Raw genomic sequence first — 22739 nt, 5'->3', positions numbered from 1 at the left:
TGCTGAGCCACCCCATTTAGCTCGATTACTCTTTCCCGTGCCTGGGTCAGTGTAGGATCCTGTAACTGTGTCGTTCCAAAGGTTCCCCAGGGCACTTCCAGCTCTGGGATTATCAGGATCTCCTCGACCTCTCCGACCATAACCTCAGGGAAAACTTGTTCACACTCTTTCCCTATGTGGGTGACCCCTACGACAGGAACTCCTGTGTCGGGATCTTCGAGCGCTACACCCGGAAAAACATTTGCCCGGGAGGTGTTAATTTTATTTTTCCACAGAGACCAGAACAAGGACAACTCCATTGCCAGGAAAGCCCCTTAAGGAAGGGTCTTCACTACCCCCACTACATGTTTAATTTCCCCTCCCTGCATGGCGTAACAAATGAAACCTTTACTGTTGGATACTCGCAGAGTTCACCATGTATACACACGACACGCACATTTTTCCCAGTGGGTTCTAAGCCTGAGATTAATGACCCATGCACAAGTGTCACTAGGTTCCCTGAGTCCAGGAGGGCTTTGACTTTGTCTTCGTTGATGTGCACCTGACACAGATGTGGTTCACCCTCCGGGATGAAAGGATCCACGGTGAAGACTCGGTGTATATTAAGACACGCCAAGTAAACCTGCAGTCCATGGGTTCAGCTGTAAGGGGGAAGTTGGCAGCCATATTTCCTGGCCGTTAGCACGGCAACACCTAATGGCTGCGGCACGATTGGACCTGGGAACTACTTTAGGAGAAACGGGTCTCTTGTCACTCTCACTTCGTGCTACTCCCTCAGTACAGGCTCATTCCTGATTGGCCCCAGCAGAGGGTTGTGGACCTTTCTCAAGCTCCTGGGTTGGCAGGGCCCAATGTGATAACCCTAGTGAAGCAGAGTCCCATATAAAGTCCTGAGTGGCTGTATACCGCTCAATCAGGCTGACCACCTGGTCTAGGGTGCGGGGATCACCTTGGCCCACCCAACGTTGAATAGAGGCTGGCAGAGTTTTTACTAGCTGACCACCCACCCACCCTCTCTACCATCTGGAAAGGGATTAAGGTCTCAGGCTAAAGCCATTTCTTTACCAGCTGTAGTAAGTCATATGCCTGAGACCTGGTGGGGTGAGTCTCCACACAGGACCACTGGAACACCCGTTGGGCCCATACATACATTTTAACCCCCAGTCTGCAAGGATCTCACCTTTCAGTTTCTTATAGTCCAGGGCATCATCCTGACTGAGGCCAAAGTAGACCTTCTGGGCATCTCCCTTCAGGAAGGGGGCCACCACTTCAGCCCACTGGGAAAGTGGCAAGCTCTCCCTCTCTGCCGTGCGCTCGAACACGGTGAAGAAAGTCCCCATATTGTCCTGAGGACTCATCTTCCTCAGTGCTGACCGGACTTTGTACCAGGCCTCAGAATGGATCGGGGTCGCTGGTGAGGGCGCCTCTTGCAGAGCCGCAAACTTTTGAAGAATGAGGTAATTAGTCTTCTGCTACTGTTGGTACAGCAGCTGCTGCTGGTGATTGTGCTGCTGATGTTGCTCTTGCTGTTTCCGCTGAAACTGCAGCTGCTGCTGCTGAGTGAGGGCCAACTGCTTGAGTATTTCTTCCATTTTGTTGGCAGGCTTGAGCTGCAGTGTTGCAGGCCTAAAAACCGACATGCGGAGGGCTTTGGATATGTCTTAGTTCACACTCTCATATTCTCCAACCATATGTAGTGCAGCAGGGTTGGTGCAGTGTGACAGACAGGTTGGGACCACAGAAAGTTCATCTTAAACAGTGTCTTTATTTGCAGACTCACATACAGGTGTGATATCCTCCAGATCAGAGCTGGCAGCTGGGAACAACGTACTACGTGATAACCACTGCCATCAGTTTTTTAAAACTGTCCGTCTTCTCCAGTTGGAATGGCAGCATTTCAAAGGCCACTAATGAGATGTGATGCTGTCACATCCTCTCTTTGCGGGAAGACAGGTAGCCCTGTTGATTGTGAGCAGGAGGAAGAGGCCGAGAACGCAACAGAAGAGGGAGCAGGAGGAGGCTCAGATCTGTCATGCTTTTTAAAGTGTGTACTCCACTGCACCTCATGCTTGGAATTCAGATGCCTTGTCATACAGGTGGTGCTCAAGTTCAGAATATTTATGCTTTGCTTCAGGCTCTGATGGCACAGAGTACAAATCACCTGTCACTTGTCGGCAGCACATTTCCTGAAGAAATGCCACGCCAGGGAGCTCTTTTGAGCTATCTACAGTGTGCTTATTTCAGCGGCGCGGTGGGCAGTATTAGCCAATGTGCTGGCTAGGGACGTCTCCCTCTTTTGCTGGGCCGCTGTGGAAGCATGGCCACCTCTTCTTCCTGCAAACACCTGTCACTAGGATGGCCTCAGTTCCATGTAGGGTCTAGGAAGTCTTCATCCCCCAAATCATCTCCGACCAACTCCTAAACCCTGCCCTCCTTGTCAGTCTGCAAACTGCAGAAAGACACTGCAGATGGCATCTGAGTTTCATCATCATCTGACATGTCATGCAGTGGTCCACTGACCATGTGCACTAACCCTCCCACATACTCATTCTCCAACATAACAAATGCTTGGACATCAGTGCACTCAGTCTCATCCACTTCTGGGGCAGGGCTAGGTGGATGGGCTACAGAAACACAGCCAGCGGAGTCATCAAAATGCAAAAGAAACTGCTTCATGACTTGGACTCTGTAACAACTCTGCTGGCATCACGGCATGGCCTCACATCTCTCACACTATCTTACCCACTGCTCCAGGCCATGATGTGGTTTCTGTTTCATGCCAGCTCCATGTTCTGTGTCTCTGCTCTGTGCATGCTTCATGGCTATGTGTATAGGGGGCCGGCGCCTGAACTCTCTGGTTCTTATAGGAATCAGGTGCATCTGTCTAATCAGTTCCTGACCAATTATCAAGAGGCCTCCTGTATATAGTGCAGCTCCACCCTGTGGTCTGAGCCTGTGCAATGTGTTAGCTCAGTTAGTGTTTAGCTGCTGAGTTTGCCTGGCCTTGCTCTGAGTTACTCCCTCTCTGGAGGCTTTTCTCTGTGCTATTGCCTTGCTCTTGTAGTCCGCCCTCCAGGAGGCAGAATATCCTGGTCCCTGTGTCTTTGTCCCTGTGTCTTGTTCCATTGCCTTGTCTGTACTTTGTCTTTTCTCGGTCTCCTTGTCTGTGGCTTCCTTCCCTGCTTTGTCTTTCCTTGTGTTCTCAGTCTGCTTACACTCCGCACTCTTGCGGCTCTGCACTCAGACCTTGCTTCGCACTCTCTGGCTTTGCTCTGTGGCTCCGCTCTTTGCGGTTCTATCTGGCTCCGCTCTTTGCGGTTCTATCTGGCTCCGCCTCCTGTGTTTCTGCACTTGGCTCTGTCTCTGCTCTTGGCTCCGCCTCCAGCATCTCCGCTCTTGGCGTTACCTCCAGCGTCTCCGCTTTTGGTTCCGCCTCCAGCGTCTCCGCTCTTGGCTCCGCCTCCAGCATCTCCGCTCTTGGCTCCGCCTCCAGCGTCTCCGCTCTTGGCTCCGCCTCCAGCGTCTCTGCTCTTGGCTCCGCCTCCAGCGTCTCTGCTCTTGGCTCGGCCTCCAGCGTATCCGCTCTTGACTCCGCCTCCAGCGTCTCCGCTCTTGGCTCCGCCTCCAGCATCTCCGCTCTTGTCTCCGCCTCCAGCATCTCTGCCCTTGGCTCCGCCTCTTGCGGCTCCGCCCTTGGCTCTGCCTTCTCCTTCTCTTCTCTTAGTTCCACCTTCTACTCGTACTCAGCCTCCTGCGTTTCTGTTCTTGGTTCTAGCTCTTGTGCTTTCGCTCTGCATCCGCTCTTGCGGTCTTTCTCTACTTGTTACTTAGTCCTCCTGTCTGAACAGGTTCCAACCTGTTTCACATACCTGCCTGCAGACCGGTCCCTACCGGTTCTTCCTATGTTCCAGCCGTACCCGCCTGCCTACCAGAGAGCCAGCCGTGTCCGCCTGCCCGCCAGTGTCTCTGTCATACCCGTCTGCCTGCCTGTGTCCCAGCCGTGCCCGCCTGTCAGCCAGAGTGCCAGCCATGCCCGCTCCGTTCCTTAGTGGGATCAGCAGCCACAGCCAGACATCACACTGGAGTGGCACCTGGTAGCTTCCTATTGCACAAGTCTGACCTCACCATCAGAGGCTCCAGCGAACACCTAGGAAGCTACTTAGTTACGCCCCTTCCAGGGAAGTTTGGTCTGTGGTCCAGTGGGGCCACACCCCCTTATGCCCGCGCCAACCAGTCTGGGCGCGTGCGTGACAGACTCAGACTGCTTGGCTGATTTGCAATGGGGTGAGCTGAAAGCCAAATGACCATGGTCCTCAGTTGCCAAATGTGCACTTTCTTTAGTGGCCGGGTAGAAGATAAGGCAAAGGAAATGGTCACGTTTTTAACTTCTTGTGGCCTCACCATTCGTGCAGCGGTATTTGGGCCTTTCAAAGGATGCCTAACAACCTGTCACCTGCATACACCAGATGAAGTTGTTGTATTTTGGCATGTAGCAGGTACAAAGCAACTACGTCCTCTCCCTGCATCAGGTACACCACCACCTCCATCAGCAGCTACACCAGCACCACCATGTCCATACTCCCTATTGGATGCCATGTTTTTTGTAAACACTACTCGCAAAGAGATGGCGGAAGAGTAGATTTTTTATTTGCAACAATACTAGAAAACACACAGCACTCCTTAAAAATTATTTCTGTTCCTAGAAATGGCAACGAGATGGTTGATACCAATTATTTATTTCCCAGACTACTAAAAAACACACACTAGTCCATAAAAATTATCTTTGGGGCCTAGATATGGCAACTAGATGATTGATGCCAATTACTTATTTTTTCAGACTACTAAAAAACACACACTAGTCCAGAAAATTTATTTTTGTTGCTAGAAATGGCAACAAGATGATTGATGCCAATTATTTCCCAGACTACTAAAAAACACACACTAGCCAAAAAAATATTTTTGGGGCCTAGAAATGGCAAAGAGACAATTGATGCCAATTATTTCCCAGAGTACTAAAAAACAGAAGCTAGTCCAGAAAAATTATTTTTTGGACCAAGAAATGGAGAAATGGCAACGAGACGGTTGATGCCAATTGTTTATCTCTCAGTACTCCCACAGTTGGGGGATGCAGAGTACACGCAGCGGCTCAAAGGACAGTGCTCAAACAGTTATGGGTGCAGAGTACACACAGCGGCTTAAAATACAGTATTCCCACAGATATGGGTCCAGTGTACACACAGCGGCTTCAAGGACAGTACACCCACAGGCTGCGGGGTCCAGAGCATACACAGCGGCTTAAAGGAGAGTACTTCCACAGGAGAGGGGTGCAGACTTACACCGGGAGCTTAAAGTACAGTACTCCCACAGATGTGGGAGCAGAGTATACACAGTGGCTTAAAGGAGAGTACTTCCACAGGCAAGGGGGTGCAGAGTACACACAGCAGATTAAAGGACAGTGCTCCCACAGGCAGAAGGGTGTACAGTACACAAAGCGGCTAAAAGGACAGTACTCCCCCAGATATGGGTGCAGAGTGCACACAGCGGCTTTTAACACAGTACTAGCACAGTACTACCACAGATATGGGTTGCAGAGTACTCACAGCATTTTTTTTGCAGAGTGCGCAGTAACAATCTGCCCTTCACTCCCGCTGAATCCTATATTTACACTAATGAGAGCATTATGACAACGGCACTCGTGATCCGGCCTTTTGTGCCGGCCAATCACAGCCATGCCAATACTTGACATGGCTGTGATGGGTCCAGAAGTGCCCACAATCTAAAAGCATGTTGATTGGTTGCGCTGCAACCTTTCAAAAAGCTTTATTAGACTGGTGAACCCAAACAGAAAAGCGGACATACAGTAAAAAGTCTGTGCTTGGGGTTAGGTAATGGACACTATGTGTCCGGTATGGACCCCGAACCTTCCTGTTTGAGTTCGCTCATCACTACTGTTTATGTATTGAACTTAAAAAGTATCTGTCAGCAGGTTTTTCCATTATAAATGGTCACCATCTTAATCTCCTCTTCTACGGCAGTCCAGCAATCTTTATATAAGCTCTCAACTCCCTATGCATATCTAAAAAGTGTCTTTTATAATTCTCCCCTTAGTACTGCAGAGTAAAATACCCTTGAGCAAATCTGTTTCAACTGTGCAGATGCAAAATTCGCAGAGCTTAGTGGTCGTACAATGTGTGAGCATGTGTGTCAGAAGGATGCAATTGAAGCTTTAGAGGAGGCTCTGGACAAAGACTAGCATCACAGACTATGCCAATAAGCATATGGCACAGGAGAATTATAAAAGGTATTTTTTAGATATGCTGCCTTTAATTTATATTGGAAAAACATGCCAACAGATTCCTTTTGATTGAACAATAGTATGCAGTGAACTCACAAACTCTCAGTGGTGACTGCAGGCAATCAGAATTGTATTAGCTAACCAAGTACTGACCTAAAAATTGCATTGTTTTAAAAATATTCACTTTTTATGAAATGGTAATAACAAGAAACGATACTTGAGCTGGAGGGATAATCGGAATAAGACAAAAAGTCTGCCCTTTTCTATAAATAGTACCTTGTCCATTGGCTGTATTCAGGTTTGTAGCTCAGCCCCATTCAAGTGATTACAGACATATCATATAAATGAACCGTTTCTCTGAAATATAGACAGTTTTTCCAATATCATACTAACTTTTTTGGGTGAGATATCCCTCTATTACAAGTACAGTGATGTAAATGGAAAAACACTACATCACTTTTTACAGCCTATAAATATGTAAAGTTTCCAATGTGACATTTATTCATTATATTATACAATAGATTCACCCTGAACTAAGCTCCTCCACTGCCAGCCCCCATCTGCATCATGGAAGCAAACTTTGTGGTTTTAACAATTTATTATTTGTTTTCCTTTAAAAATAGTTTTCTCAATTTTTTTGGCTGGATCTGCGGTTGATCAGTGGAAATTATCAAAGAATTAAAATAATATTTATAGGTCACTTTCTGTTTGCTTCTTAAGAGCAGAACATTTCCTTCCTGAAAATGTGTGGATTCCTCCAAACATTTTCTGCTGAGAAGATATTTGTTTAACTTTATTTTTCTTTATTAAAGTTAACAATCTAGACCTTCCAGGCTCATTCACATTGTATCCTGCTCTATAGAAAGTACACACATTATATACTCCTCAACACTGAAATTATAAAGCCAAGAAAGAAAAGTCAAAGAATTATGGAATTCAGAGGCATATTAATGGCACACAAATGCTAAAAAAAATGGAAGCAAAATTTTCAAAGCATCTTGATTTATTCATTCAACGAGTATGAGGCTCAAGCGCAGTTATACAGGCACTTATATGTCTTGTCATAAATATGAAGAAAAATATGCGGCAGCACTCACCCAACTTTGTGTGGTCCAGTTCTTTATTTAAGACATGAAAAAATACAGCTTCACGGCCCGAGGGAGTGCAGATAGGGGGGAGGTGAGCAGGGAACGACGACGGCCGTTTCGCGCTGATCCAAGCGCTTCGTGACCCGTAGAAGCGCTTGGATCAGCGCGAAACGGCCGAAACTGGACCACATGAAGTTGGGTGAGTGCTGCCGCATATTTTTCTTCATATTTATGACATGTGCATCTGGTTTCCATGCGAGCACCTCCACTGCTGACGTCAGACTTTTTCTACTCACCGCGATTGATTCGCTTAAAGGAGTGAGGCTGTGCAGCACCACTTTTTTCTTTGTTTGACTTATATGTCTTGCCTGCCATTACCGAGGTTAGTAATGGTTGCCTGAGGATGTTCTGCCATGCTGAATGCACATTTGGCACAGAAATCATCAATATACAACTGCTGGTAGCTTCCTTGGCAAATCACGACCAATGATGTCCCAGATGTGCTCGATGGGAGACAAATCTGGAGATCATGCAGGTAACGGTAGCACACATAGGCCACACAGGCTGTTCACAGAAGTAAGAGCAAGTGAAACCTGGAGTTGTCCTTTTGAAAACAGCTCCCTAGGATACTTTGCAAACATTTTTCAGCAGCCAGGTGTCTCTCCCAACTCCTCCAAACAATGGAACACTCAGCTGAGTATTCCTGTATTCTCTATGAGAGTGTCACTGCTTGACTGTAACTCCACCAGAAATTTCTCTGAGTACAGGTAGTTGAGGGATAGGAAGGAATATATCTCAATTTGTTGTTAAAATGACCGGGGGCAGGATGAAGTGTCCAACTTTCAAACTCATTCAAAAGCAATTTGAAAGCAACCAAAAACAAAGCTAAACAGGTGGTAGCCTTAAAATGCAGACTTAATATATTAACATAGTAGAACTTGGATTAAAGTTTATATTTCGACCGGAGGAAAGTGCACACCAAGCATACCAGATGTCCGGGAGAGGATGTTTAGTTTGCTCAAAGCATCTTTCTAATCAAATCATTGCAATCAAAAAACCTGCTCTGGGTATTTTTAACTTGTTGATCCTCTCCCTTAAATAAAATCCAGCTTCCCGAGCTTAACAATGTCATTTTAAGAGTTTATGTGTAGATGAATCATGCATTAGGTCTAGCAAAGTTTCCAGGAATCCTCTCCACTGTGTATGTGAAAGTGACTGCGGTTAGTCACAGCTGCATCCTGCAAGTCTCCTTTTACACCTTTACTTTTCCTTTTAAGATACTTTTAGAAAATTATTGAACAGTTGCTAAATTATCACCTATCCACTCTTAGGCTATGTTCACTTATCTAGCGCATAAGTCAAATAAATATATAGGATTATCAACTGGACATACAGGAAAGATATATATCTTGGTATCATGTAAGCCAGTAGATAAAAAATCGGATCACAGCATTATGGACATGAATTTACTTGTATTAAAAGGTAACTTCAAATCTCAGAGAGACAGAAGAGTTTGGGAATATAAGCTAATGATGACCTTTGACACACTCAGTGCAGGAATGAATGTGTTGCATGGATTTATGTCTTTTTACATCAATTAAGGAATTTGCTCCTCAGACGGTGTGGGGTCATCATAACACATAACCAGACCCATTCAGAGGACCATAAAACATTAACACTCCTTATCTATGAACTGTTCCAATATTTATGGACATAAACATTTTGCTTCACGTCACCTGTCTTATCTATGGCATTTTTTCTGGGCTGCATTGTGCATAAATATTTGTTTTTTCAGAATTTGTATTAGTCTATGTCTGATGAAGGGACCTGCGTAGTCTCGAAAGCTTGCAACTTGTTACCATCTTTTCAGTTAGCCATTAAAAGGTATCAACTACTGAGGACTCTCAATTCCAACTGGACATAAGATTTTTTGCTCTGAAGAAGACAGTCTTGTGTTTTCAAATATAGTGGACCACTGTGGACTACTTGAGCAACTTGCAATCTCATCTGCATAAGGGCTGTTTCACATGATCTGATATTTCCGTTACTGGAGAAATCAGTACTGGAGATATTTGTGTCTGTGTGTACTTGTGTTTCATATGTGTGGCATACTGTTGGCAACCGTGAGGGAGGGGGGGGCGATGTTCTGCAGGGAGGGAGGGGGGGCGATGTTCTGCAGGGAGGGAGGGGGGGCGATGTTCTGCAGGGAGGGAGGGGGGGCGATGTTCTGCAGGGAGGGAGGGGGGGGCGATGTTCTGCAGGGAGGGAGGGGGGGGGGGCGATGTTCTGCAGGGAGGGAGGGGGGGGCGATGTTCTGCAGGGAGGGAGGGGGGGGCGATGTTCTGCAGGGAGGGAGGGGGGGGCGATGTTCTGCAGAGAGGGAGGGGGGGCGATGTTCTGCAGGGAGGGAGGGGGGCGATGTTCTGCAGGGAGGGAGGGGGGGCGATGTTCTGCAGGGAGGGGGGGGGGGCGATGTTCTGCAGGGGGGGTGATATTCTGCAGGGAGGGAGGGGGGGCGATGTTCTGCAGGGAGGGAGGGGGGGCGATGTTCTGCAGGGAGGGGGGGCGATGAAGTTCTGCAGGGAGGGAGGGGGGGCGATGAAGTTCTGCAAGGAGGGAGGGGGGGCGATGAAGTTCTGCAGGGAGGGAGGGGGGGCGATGAAGTTCTGCAGGGAGGGAGGGGGGGCGATGAAGTTCTGCAGGGAGGGAGGGGGGGCGATGAAGTTCTGCAGGGAGGGAGGGGGGCGATGTTCTGCAGGGAGGGAGGGGGGGCGATGTTCTGCAGGGAGGGAGGGGGGGGCGATGTTCTGCAGGGAGGGAGGGGGGGGCGATGTTCTGCAGGGGGGGTGATATTCTGCAGGGAGGGAGGGGGGGCGATGTTCTGCAGGGAGGGAGGGGGGGCGATGTTCTGCAGGGAGGGGGGGCGATGAAGTTCTGCAGGGAGGGAGGGGGGGCGATGAAGTTCTGCAAGGAGGGAGGGGGGGCGATGAAGTTCTGCAGGGAGGGAGGGGGGGCGATGAAGTTCTGCAGGGAGGGAGGGGGGGCGATGAAGTTCTGCAGGGAGGGAGGGGGGGCGATGAAGTTCTGCAGGGAGGGAGGGGGGGCGATGAAGTTCTGCAGGGAGGGAGGGGGGGCGATGAAGTTCTGCAGGGAGGGAGGGGGGGCGATGAAGTTCTGCAGGGAGGGAGGGGGGCGATGAAGTTCTGCAGGGAGGGAGGGGGCGATGAAGTTCTGCAGGGAGGGAGGGGGGGCGATGAAGTTCTGCAGGGAGGGAGGGGGGGCGATGAAGTTCTGCAGGGAGGGAGGGGGGGCGATGAAGTTCTGCAGGGAGGGAGGGGGGGCGATGAAGTTCTGCAGGGAGGGAGGGGGGGCGATGAAGTTCTGCAGGGAGGGAGGGGGGGCGATGAAGTTCTGCAGGGAGGGAGTGGGGGCGATGAAGTTCTGCAGGGAGGGAGGGGGGGCGATGAAGTTCTGCAGGGAGGGAGGGGGGGCGATGAAGTTCTGCAGGGAGGGAGGGGGGGCGATGAAGTTCTGCAGGGAGGGAGGGGGGGCGATGAAGTTCTGCAGGGAGGGAGGGGGGCGATGAAGTTCTGCAGGGAGGGAGGGGGGGCGATGAAGTTCTGCAGGGAGGGAGGGGGGGCGATGAAGTTCTGCAGGGAGGGAGGGGGGGCGATGAAGTTCTGCAGGGAGGGAGGGGGGGCGATGAAGTTCTGCAGGGAGGGAGGGGGGGCGATGAAGTTCTGCAGGGAGGGAGGGGGGGCGATGAAGTTCTGCAGGGAGGGAGGGGGGCGATGAAGTTCTGCAGGGAGGGAGGGGGGGCGATGAAGTTCTGCAGGGAGGGAGGGGGGGCGATGAAGTTCTGCAGGGAGGGAGGGGGGGCGATGAAGTTCTGCAGGGAGGGAGGGGGGGCGATGAAGTTCTGCAGGGAGGGAGGGGGGGCGATGAAGTTCTGCAGGGAGGGAGGGGGGGCGATGAAGTTCTGCAGGGAGGGAGGGGGGGCGATGAAGTTCTGCAGGGAGGGAGGGGGGGCGATGAAGTTCTGCAGGGAGGGAGGGGGGGCGATGAAGTTCTGCAGGGAGGGAGGGGGGGCGATGAAGTTCTGCAGGGAGGGAGGGGGGGCGATGAAGTTCTGCAGTGAGGGAGGGGGGCGATGAAGTTCTGCAGGGAGGGAGGGGGGGCGATGAAGTTCTGCAGGGAGGGAGGGGGGGCGATGAAGTTCTGCAGGGAGGGAGGGGGGGCGATGAAGTTCTGCAGGGAGGGAGGGGGGGCGATGAAGTTCTGCAGGGAGGGAGGGGGGGCGATGAAGTTCTGCAGGGAGGGAGGGGGGGCGATGAAGTTCTGCAGGGAGGGAGGGGGGGCGATGAAGTTCTGCAGGGAGGGAGGGGGGCGATGAAGTTCTGCAGGGAGGGAGGGGGGGGCGATGAAGTTCTGCAGGGAGGGAGGGGGGGCGATGAAGTTCTGCAGGGAGGGAGAGGGGGCGATGAAGTTCTGCAGGGAGGGAGGATGATGTTAGGGAGGGAGGGGGGGCGATGATGTTCTGCAGGGGGGGCATGATGTTCTGCAGGGAGGGAGGGGGGGCGATGATGTTCTGCAGGGAGGGAGGGGGGCGATGATGTTCTGCAGGGAGGGGCGATGTTCTGCAGCTGTCACAGTCCTGTAGAGTTATCGGACATGTTTGTCTTCTCTGTTGGGCGCAGATGGAGCAGATAACGGCAGACGACCCCCATCCTCCGTGGAGTCCCGTCCACACTGGGAGATCCCGCGTCCGCAGTCGCTTGTGCCGGTGTCACCCGCGCGGATCAGCGCCGTCCTCCCGCGGAAATATCCGGTGATCAGACAGCGAGGCTTCTACTCTGATATTCTGACCTATAGCGCCGCTCCTCTGGTGAAAGTGAGTGCAGGCGTCACATGACCGGCAGCCGCGTGCTATACTGCACGTGTCCACGGCTACAGAGCGCTCTGTCACCGCCGTTCGCCGGTGTCTCCTGGTGCTGCAGCTTCAGCCGCCATTTCCATTACATTGCAGGATGTCAGCGCCGGACCGAGCGTTCAACCGAATCTCCTAAGACAAGTGGACGAGGAGCGCAACACCCCGAAAGGTGAGCGGAGGATACTTGTAACAACCACAGGAAGGTAGACCCCGGCAACCAGATCCAACAGTCACAATAGGAGATGTCACAGCTCACCTCCTCCTCCTCCTTAAAGGGAACCTGTCACCCCCAAAATCACGGGTGAGGTAGGCACACCGGCATCAGGGGCTTATCTACAGCATTCTGGAATGCTGTAGATAAGCCCCTGATGTATCCTAAAACATGAGAAAAAGACGTTATATTATACTCACCCAGGGGCGTTCCGGCTGTTGGTCCGGGTCTGGCGCCTCCCATGTTCATCAGATGACGTCCTCTTCTGGTCTTCACGCCGCAGCCCCGGCGCAGGCGTACTTTGCCTGCCCTGTTGAGGGCAGAGTAAAGTACTGCATTGCGCAGGTGCCGGGAAAGGTCAGAGAGGCCCGGCGCCTGCACAATGCTGTTTTGAACAGCTGACATGTGCCCGTAATAGGCGCGGGCAGAATCGCGATCTGCCCGCACCTATTAACTAGTTAAATGCCGCTGTCAAACGCAGACAGCGGCATTTAACTACCGCTTCCGGCCGGGCGGCCGGCAATGACGTCATCGCCGACCCCGTCACATGATCGGGGGTCGGCGATGCTTGTGAATGGTAACCATAGAAGTCCTTGAGACCTCTATGGTTACTGATTGCCCGTCGCTGTGAGCGCCACCCTGTGGTCGGCGCTCACAGCACACGTGCAATTCTGCTACATAGCAGCGATCAGCAGATCGCTGCTATGTAGCAGAGCCGATCGTGCTATGCCTGCTTCTAGCCTCTCATGGAGGCTATTGAAGCATGGCAAAAGTTAAAAAAAAAAGTTTAAAAAAATGTGAAAAAAATAAAAAAAACATAAAAGTTTAAATCACCCCCCTTTCGCCCCAATCAAAATAAATCAATAAAAAAAATATCAAATCTACGCATATTTGGTATCGCGGCACTCAGAATCGCCCGATCTATCATTTAAAAAAAAGTATTAACCTGATCGCTAAACAGCGTAGCGGGAAAAAGAATTACGTTTTTTTGGTCGCCGCGACATTGCATTAAAATGCAATAACGGGCGATCAAAAGAACGTATCTGCACCTAAGTGTTATCATTAAAAACGTCATCTCGGCACGCAAAAAATAAGCCCTCAACCGACCCCAGATGATGAAAAATGGAGACGCTACGAGTATCGGAAAATGGCGCAATTTTTTTTTTTTTTTAGCAAAGTTTGGAATTTTTTTTCACCACTTAGATAAAAAATAACCTAGTCATGTTTGGTGTCTATGAACTCGTAATGACCTGGAGAATCATAATGGCAGGTCAGTTTTAGCATTTAGTGAACCTAGCAAAAAAGCCAAACAAAAAACCAATGTGGGATTGCACTTTTTTTGCAATTTCACCGCACTTGGAATTTTTTTCCCGTTTTCTAGTACACGACATGCTAAAACCAATGATGTCGTTCAAAAGTACAACTCGTCTCGCAAAAAATAAGCCCTCACATGGCCAAATTGACAGAAAAATAAAAAAGTTATGGCTCTGGGAAGGAGGGGAGCGAAAAACGAACACGGAAAAACGAAAAATCCCCCGGTCATGAAGGGGTTAACACTTTCCCATAGAAGTGAATGGTCCCCACAATACAGTCTGATGTTACTTACATATTACAGTGTCACCCAGGCTCAGTACATGGGGTGTCGCGCCCGTCACCCGAGCTCAATACATGTGGTGTCTCGCCCGTCACTCGGGCTCAGTACATGTGGTGTCTCGCCCGTCACTCGGGCTCAGTACAGTCATGGTCAAAAGTATTGACACCCCTGCAATTCTGTCAGATAATACTGTTTCATCCTGAAAATGATTGCAAACACAAATTCTTTGGTATTATTATCTTCATTTAATTTGTCTTAAATGAAGAAACACAAAAGAGAATGAAGCAAAAAGCAAAACATTGATCATTTCACACAAAACTCCAAAAATGGGCCAGACAAAAGTACTGGCACCCTCAGCCTAATACTTGGTTGCACAACCTTTAGCCAAAATAACAATTAATAATTCCGGTGACCATCAATGAGTTGCTTCCAATGCTCTGCTGGAATTTTAGACCATTCTTCTTTGGCAAACTGCTCCAGGTCCCTGATATTTGAAGGGTGCCTTCTCCAAACTGCCATTTTTAGATCTCTCCACGGGTGTTCTATCTATGGGATTCAGGTCTGGACTCATTGCTGGCCACCTTAGAAGTCTCCAGTGCTTTCTCTCAAACCATTTTCTAGTGCTTTTTGAAGTGTGTTTTGGGTCATTGTCCTGCTGGAAGACCCATGACCTCTGAGGGAGACCCAGCTTTCTCACACTGGGCCCTACATTCTGCTGCAAAATTTGTTGGTAGTCTTCAGACTTCATAATGCCATGCACACGGTCAAGCAGTCCAGTGCCAGAGGCAGCAAAGCAACCCCAAAACATCAGGGAACTTCCGCCATGTTTGACTGTAGGGACCGTGTTCTTCTCTTTGAATGCCTCTTTTTTTTTCTCCTGTAAACTCTATGTTGATGCCTTTGCCCAAAAAGCTCTACTTTTGTCTCATCTGACCAGAGAACATTCTTCCAAAACGTTTTAGGCTTTTTTAGGTAAGTTTTGGCAAACTCCAGCCTGGCTTTTTTATGTCTCGGGGTAAGAAGTGGGGTCTTCCTGGGTCTCCTACCATACAGTCCCTTTTCATTCAGACGCCGACGGATAGTACGGGTTGACACTGTTGTACCCTCGGACTGCAGGGCAGCTTGAACTTGTTTGGATGTTAGTCGAGTTTCTTTATCCAACATCCGCACAATCTTGCGTTGAAATCTCTTGTCAATTTTTCTTTTCCATCCACATCTAGGGAGGTTAGCCACAGTGCCATGGGCTTTACACTTCTTGGTGACACTGCGCACGGTAGACACAGGAACATTCAGGTCTCTGGAGATGGACTTGTAGCTTTGAGATTGCTCATGCTTCCTCACAATTTGGTTTCTCAAGTCCTCAGACAGTTCTTTGGTCTTCTTTCTTTTCTCCATTCTCAATGTGGTACACACAAGGACACAGGACAGACGTGGCCATTATACAGTATGGAGCACTGTGTGGCCATTATACAGTATGGAACATCATGTAGGGCCATTATACAGTATGTGGAGCACTGCATAGCCATTGTACAGTATGAAGCACTGCGTGGCCATATTTTTTTTTTGTTTTAATGTATATGAAACAGTGTGATCAGCAGTGCTAAATGGGTGTGGTTGGGACTTGGATATGGGTGTGATTAGTTGTGAAATGGGTGTGGTCAGAGGCATGGCCTACGTGCGCCACAACCTTTAGACCTTTTTCCCTTCAAAAGTTGGGAGGTATGGCACCACATTTCCCAGATCACATCAAGTACCGCAAATCCCATAGGGAATGAATGAAACCAAACGCAGTGTTGCCATAAGTGATCCGTTACGTGGCAGATGCAGAAAAACTGCCTGATCTGCTGCAAACGGCAACTTTCACATCAGTGATTCTTCCCAAAGTCACTGCCGATAGTGTCATACTCACCAGAGGGGGAGGCAGCGCTAAAAGTGCCTAGGGCAGCAGAAACTCTAAATACGGCCCTGACCGTGTGCCACCCATATGCCGCCCGTGTGCTGCATCAGTATCACATACCGGCGCCTGAGAAAAGCCGACACAGTTTGCGCTGTTCTCATGCATTGGGTGCTGAAGACAGCTCACAACAGTGTCCCCTACTCTGCCTACGATCTGCACGAGCAGGGAACAATGTTGATATTTTTGTACTTGTTTTTAAAGGTCCAGCCACTCCGCAGTAGTCAACCGTCCACAAATTTCAGAACAGTCTGTAAAAATTGGGCATTTTTTTGCCCTGTCTGTAAAAAAATTTTTTATGGCATCCGAAGCTGAAAAAACTACAGATTATGTTGACTAATGCACATTATTTTACAGTTTACAGTGAATGCAACTGATATCAACATATCAGAATAATGAGCTGCAGACATGTATCACTGATACAGCTGCATCTCACAAAACTAGAATATCATCTAAAAATTAGTTTATTTCAGTTCTTCAATACAAAAAGTGAAACTCATATATTATATAGAGTCAATACAAAGAGAGTGATGTATTTCAAGTGTTTATTTCTGTTAATGTTGATGATTATAGCTTACAGCCAATTAAAACCCAAAAGTCATTATCTCAGTAAATTAGAATTCTTCATAACAACAGCTTGAAAAATAGTTTTAAAATCCACAAATGTTGGCCTACTGGAATGTATGTTCAATAAATGCACTCAATACTTGTTTGGGGCTCCTTTTGCATCAATTACTGCTTCAATGCGGGGTGGCATGGAGGCGATCAGCATGTGGCACTGCTGAGATGTTATGGAAGCCCAGGTTGCTTTGATAGCAACCTTCAGCTTGTCTGCATTGTTGGGTCTGGTGTCTCATCTTCCTCTTGACAATACCCTATAGATTCTCTATAGGGTTAAGGTCAGGCATGTTTTCTGGCCAATCAAACACAGTGATACTGTTCTTTTTAAACCAGGTATTTTTGGCAGTGTGGACAGGTGCCAAGTCCTGTTGAAGAATAAAAGCAGGGGGAAGCATGAAGTGCTCTCAAATTTCCTGGTAGATGGCTGCGCTGACTCTGATCTTGATAAAACACAGTGGACCTACACCAGTAGATGAGATGGCTCCCCAAACCATCACTGATTGTGGAAACTTCACACTAGACCTCAAGCAGCTTGGATTGTGTGCCTCTCCACTCTTCCTCCAGACTCTGGGACCTTGATTTCCAAATGAAATGCATAATTTACTTTCATCTGAAAACAACACTTTGGACCACTGAGCAACAGTTATTTTTCTCCTTGACCCAGGTAAGACACTTCTGGCATTGTCTATTGGTCATGAGTGGCATGACGCAAGGAATGCAACACTTGTAACCCATGTCCTGGATACATCTGTGTGTGGTCGCTCTTGAAGCAATGACTTCAGCAGTAGTCCTCTTCTTGTGAATCTCCCCCAAATTTTTGAATGGCCTTTTCTTAAAAATCATTATCCCAGTTGCTTGTGCACCTTTTTCTACCACACTTTTTCAATAATCTTTTTTGACTTACCCTCCTTGTGGAGTGTGTCAATGACTGCCTTCTGGACATCTGTCAAGTCAGCAGTCTTCCCCATGATTGTGAAGCCTACTGAAACAGACTAAGGGACCTTTTTAAATGCTTAGGAAGCCTTTGCAGGTGTTTTTACTAATTATTCTAATTTACTGAGATAATGACTTTTTAGTTTTCATTGGCTGTAAGCCATAATCATCTTCATAAACCGAAATAAACACTTGAAATACATCACTCTATTTGTAATGACTCTATCTAATATATGAGTTTCATTTTTTGTGCTGAAGAGCTGAATTAAATTAACTTTTTGATGATATTGTAATTTTGTGAGATGCAACTCTATGTGTTAGGGAACAACAATTTTTATGATTGAGCACCAATGCTGTATTCAGTCACAATTTACAAGTCTTGACATCCTCATGTGACCCTCTTTGTCAATAAAATGTTTACGTTTACAGGATACCCTTTTTCTGGATTATTTTTCTTGGAGTTTTCTGTATACTCTTTACACCATATGTGCACGTGAAAACCCCACAGTGCTGGCAGTCTGAAAAATTAGTCCTGGCTAGTCTAGCACAAATGGCCATGCCTCCTTTGAAATCACTTGATTTTGCCAACTTAATATGGATTTACTCTAAATCAAACCACGTAAATGATTTTGTGTCTAACATCTTGATCAAATGTCTAATTTCCTTGTGTAAAGGTGTTGTATAAGTGTCGGCACTCCTTCTGAAAATCTGCTGTAAAACATTTTACTTGTTTAGTTCTCCGCAGCAGTTTGTTAACCTAGGAAGCGTTAACAGTTAGCGTCAGCCCTTGTTGGGAGCATTTACATGGGCATTTTCAGGAAGCTTGTTCCTGATTACTTTGTAATTGATAGATCTTGAATTTGACCACATTTAGTATTTGGTCAGTATTTTACATCAGCATTTATAAGCCAAAATCAGGCATTAAACAGAGGAAAAGTATAATAGAAATTTAAGCCAATTCTGTGTTTACTGATCGGGATGTGAAATACTGACCAAATACTGAATGGGTGAACGTGGCCTTAGATGAGAACTGCTGTTAGTCAGTTGTCCACAACTGGGAATTGTGCAGCGACTAGGAATCAAAGATTACAGTGCAGAATAGTACTGTAGAAGACTACTACCATTCAACGGCAGCATGCAAAGATAAGAAAGGAAGTCACAGCCAAATATGTTGACCCGTGAGACTGTTGTATATTTCCGGTACCGGAAAAAACAGTACTGGAGATATCAGTGTCCATGTGTGTAATACTTGGGGCAAAAGTGTGGCAATCATGTGCCATCCGTGTGCAACATCAGTACCACACGTACCGGTGCCTGGGAAGCAGCGGTCCAGTTAGCGCTGTTCCCTGGCACCAGGTGCTGAAGACAGCTCTCATAATACTCCCATCAGCCGGCGCCTGTGTTATAAATAAAAAAATAGCACTCTGTTTGTAATGACTTAATATAATATATGCGATTCACTTTTTGTATTGAAGAACTGAAATAAATAAACTTTTTGAAGATATTCTAACTTTGTGAGAAGCACCTGTAATCATAATGATGTTTTATGGTTTTCCAATGTGTCCGTAAATAATATTGTCTGTAGTGACTTCTTTATAAGATGCCTAGAAAAAGAGAAAAAAGAAAAAGGCAACCCTTATTTACACACAATAATGCACAGTACTAAAACAACCACTGACCAGCAACATGTTTGTCAGTCAGGGGCCATTTAATAGGCTGTTTACGCATCCCAAACTGTCTTCAGATGTGCAATGAACAAACAGTAAATGATCGTTCAGTGCATATAGGCAGCCATTTTTTGAAAAAGCATCGGACAATGCACTGCTGAGCCAAAGGGTCATTTCACCTGACAAAAGAGCATTTTGTATGATCGTCAGGGAATCAACAGCCTGTTTAACAACAAACTGAATGGTCATTCTCGATAATTGTGCAGAGTACCTGCACCTGAAGTCTCCTACCTGGTGTTGTTATCAGTTTTGATTTTCTTCTCTTCATTCACTTGTATCCGACCCTTGGATAGTCTGTAGACCATACTTCCATGTTTTCCACAGCTCCTTTTAATTGCTTGATGTTCATTCCTGGCTCATTCTTGATGGTATCCAGCCAAAGGGTCTTTGGTCTCCATTTTTTCCTTTAACCACTGACCATTCTGAACAGCAAATCCTTTTCCAATGGATTTGCCTCATCACATCAAAATAGTTCAGTTTCTATCTGGTGATCTTGCCTTCAAGGGACAATTCAAGGATTATGACCAAGAACATATTTGTTGGTGATGCCAGCTAACCATGGAATTTGTTGAAGCCTTCTGCAGTACCACCGAGGAAAGGCATCAATTTTTCTTCTTAATGCTTACATGAGTGTTCATGTCTAACTGCCATATGTCACTATTGGGAACAAAGTTGCCTTGATCAATCTTTGACAAGTGATTGATATGTAATTGCACTTCCATATTTGGTCCATGATCACCATGGCTGTAGAGCGCCTGCTAGGGCCGTGGGGTACTCGGAATCGGGCTGGTTCTTAAAGGGATGTGTCACAGTGGCAGTGACCCGGTCCGTGGCCCTGGGCGTCCAATAAAAGGGGATTAAAGTGTAATGGGAAATAAAGTCTAAAGAGTAATGTTCGTGACACCACCTGTGGAACTTAGCCAGGGATGTCCGATGCTGCTTAAAGGGGTCCTCTGGGGATGATGGTATTGCAGCAGAATTGGTATAGCTCCCCACAGGTAGAGCTTAGTCCCCAGGGCTCCCGATGCAGTTGGTAAAAATGATAGATGGTGAAGTGCAGGAAAGAATTGGAGGACACAGGGTTGCAGTCTCTTTACCTTTAACTGATGAAGTTCAGGTACAGGTTACAGGAGATCTTTGGAATCCAAGCAGCCTTGAAGCAATTCGGAATCCCCCTAGCCAGATGGGGTTAGAAGCCTTCCTTACTGTGCTGCATTCTCAGTCCCTTGCTGCCTGAGGCTTCACACAAGGTCTTCTCTCAATCTGTCCTCTTAGGTGGACACTATCCCCATGGCAGGCAACTCGAGCCTTTTTACAGGTGTCCCTTCTTGTGGTGACTCCGGGCTCTAATCTGTTGCTGTGCCTTAAAGTGTAATTATTGCCAGGAGACTTGGAATCTCCTGCCCGCCGGTTTCTGCTGTGGGGCATACAGTTCTCCCACAACCTCAGACTTCTGGCCTCTGGTTTCTTGTGCTTGAGCCTTGAGGGAGCCCAGTCACAGCTCCACTCCAGCTTCTCTCTCCTTCTGTGCTCCTTCTCCCCTTACTGTCTCCTACAGACTGACTGCTAACTCCTCCTCCAGCCAGAATATATAGGGAAGCTACCCTCAAACCGGGTGTAGAGATCCCCTGTTATGATCCGGTGACCTTGGAGCTGCATGAGAACTTTCACTGGAGAAGGTGGCCCCTATACTGACCGCAATCCTGAACTTAACACCGCAACTAGAAGTAGCCGTGGAGTGTACCTAACACACCTAGACACCTCGTCACAGCCGGAGGACTAAATACCCCTAAAGATGGAAATTAGAATACTATCTTGCCTCAGAGAAAATCCCCAAAGGATAGACAGCCCCCCACAAATATTGGCGGTGAGTCGGAGAGGAAAAAACATACACAGGCAGAAAAACAGGATTTAGCACAGGAGGCCACTCTTGCTAGATAGGACAGGATAGGACAGAGTTCTGTGCGGTCAGTACTAAAACCCTTCAAAACATCCACAGCAGAATATACAAAAAACTTCCTACATCTAACTAAAAGATGTAGGAGCGTAAATCTGCAACTCCAGTGAATCCTACAATCAGAGCAGGAATAAAACTGAAACAAGCACACAGCAGTATGCCACAGATACAAAAACCAAACACTTATCTTTGCTGAATTTGGCAGCAAGCAGGAGAAGCCAGAAAGTGATCCAACACTTCACAAGGAACATTGACAACTGGCAAGGGCTAAAGGATCCTGCACACCTAAATATCCCAGTCAGAATTGTAATCATCCGATACACCTGGCCAGGACTGCGAGTCAGAGACAACTGCATTCCCACCTACAACCACTGGAGGGAACCCAAGAGCAGAATTCACAACACTCCCCCTTCTGGCCTGGAGTCAGAACAGTGTTGTATGTACGTGTTACCTGATAAGGAGATCCTTCTCACGTCCAAGCATGGCATCACCCTCCCCGTGAGGATGGCAATACCACTGTGACAACCGAACTCCCGGGGTGTCACAGCTGCATATCCAGTGCTAATCAATGCTTGATATCTACTGTCAAACTGATGTTAAGATTAATGAAGGACCCAAGGAAAACAAAGCTGTCAACCACATCTATTTATTCATTGTTGATTGTTATGTGGACTTCCTCACTGGTTGCAGTCATAAATTTTATCTGCTTGATGTTCAGGTAAAGTCCTGTCTTCTTTCAACTTCTTGATCAGCTTCTTCAAGTCCTTCTCACTTTCTACCAGGATAGTTGCTGATAGTTCTTCTGCCTATTTTCAACCCAACACTTGAATCATCAAAGTCCAGCTTTCTCCTGATTACTTCTACTTAGAGGTTTAAAAAAATGGTAGAGGATGAATCCTTTTCTTGTGCCCTTATTGATCTTGAACCATTTTGTATCTACATACCTGGTTGGCACTCTAGCTACTTGATTGCTGTAGAGTGATATGTACCTGTTCAGTTTAATAGCGATAAACCATCTGGCAGTCGCCCTCCAAGGATAATATTGTCATAATGATGGATGACCTTTCTGTATCCTTGTGTATCACTGACTAACATTCTTTTAGTGCCCCAAAAAACTATTTTACTTATACAGTAATCTAGAACTTCAAAGAATCAAAAGCAGGAAAACAAATTGGCAGGTAGTGATATAAAAATCCACTGATCAAGCAAAACATCACCTATTTAGAAATTGCTGTAAACTAAGAAGACAACATTTGTTTCATGACGAGGTATTTCATATGACATAATGTTACAAGAGCTCAATAATTCCGAAAATTTGACACGATAGAATCACAGCTTTGGAGTTGAAGTTGGCATAAATATTTCCTACTTCAACTACAGCATTAAAATAAAAATAATAAATTTGATATATTATTACTATGTTATTATT

The sequence above is a fragment of the Ranitomeya imitator genome, chromosome 2 (genome assembly GCF_032444005.1).
Source record: "Ranitomeya imitator isolate aRanImi1 chromosome 2, aRanImi1.pri, whole genome shotgun sequence".
NCBI classification, from domain to species: Eukaryota; Metazoa; Chordata; class Amphibia; order Anura; family Dendrobatidae; genus Ranitomeya; species Ranitomeya imitator.
This window is presented reverse-complemented; position numbering follows the sequence as displayed.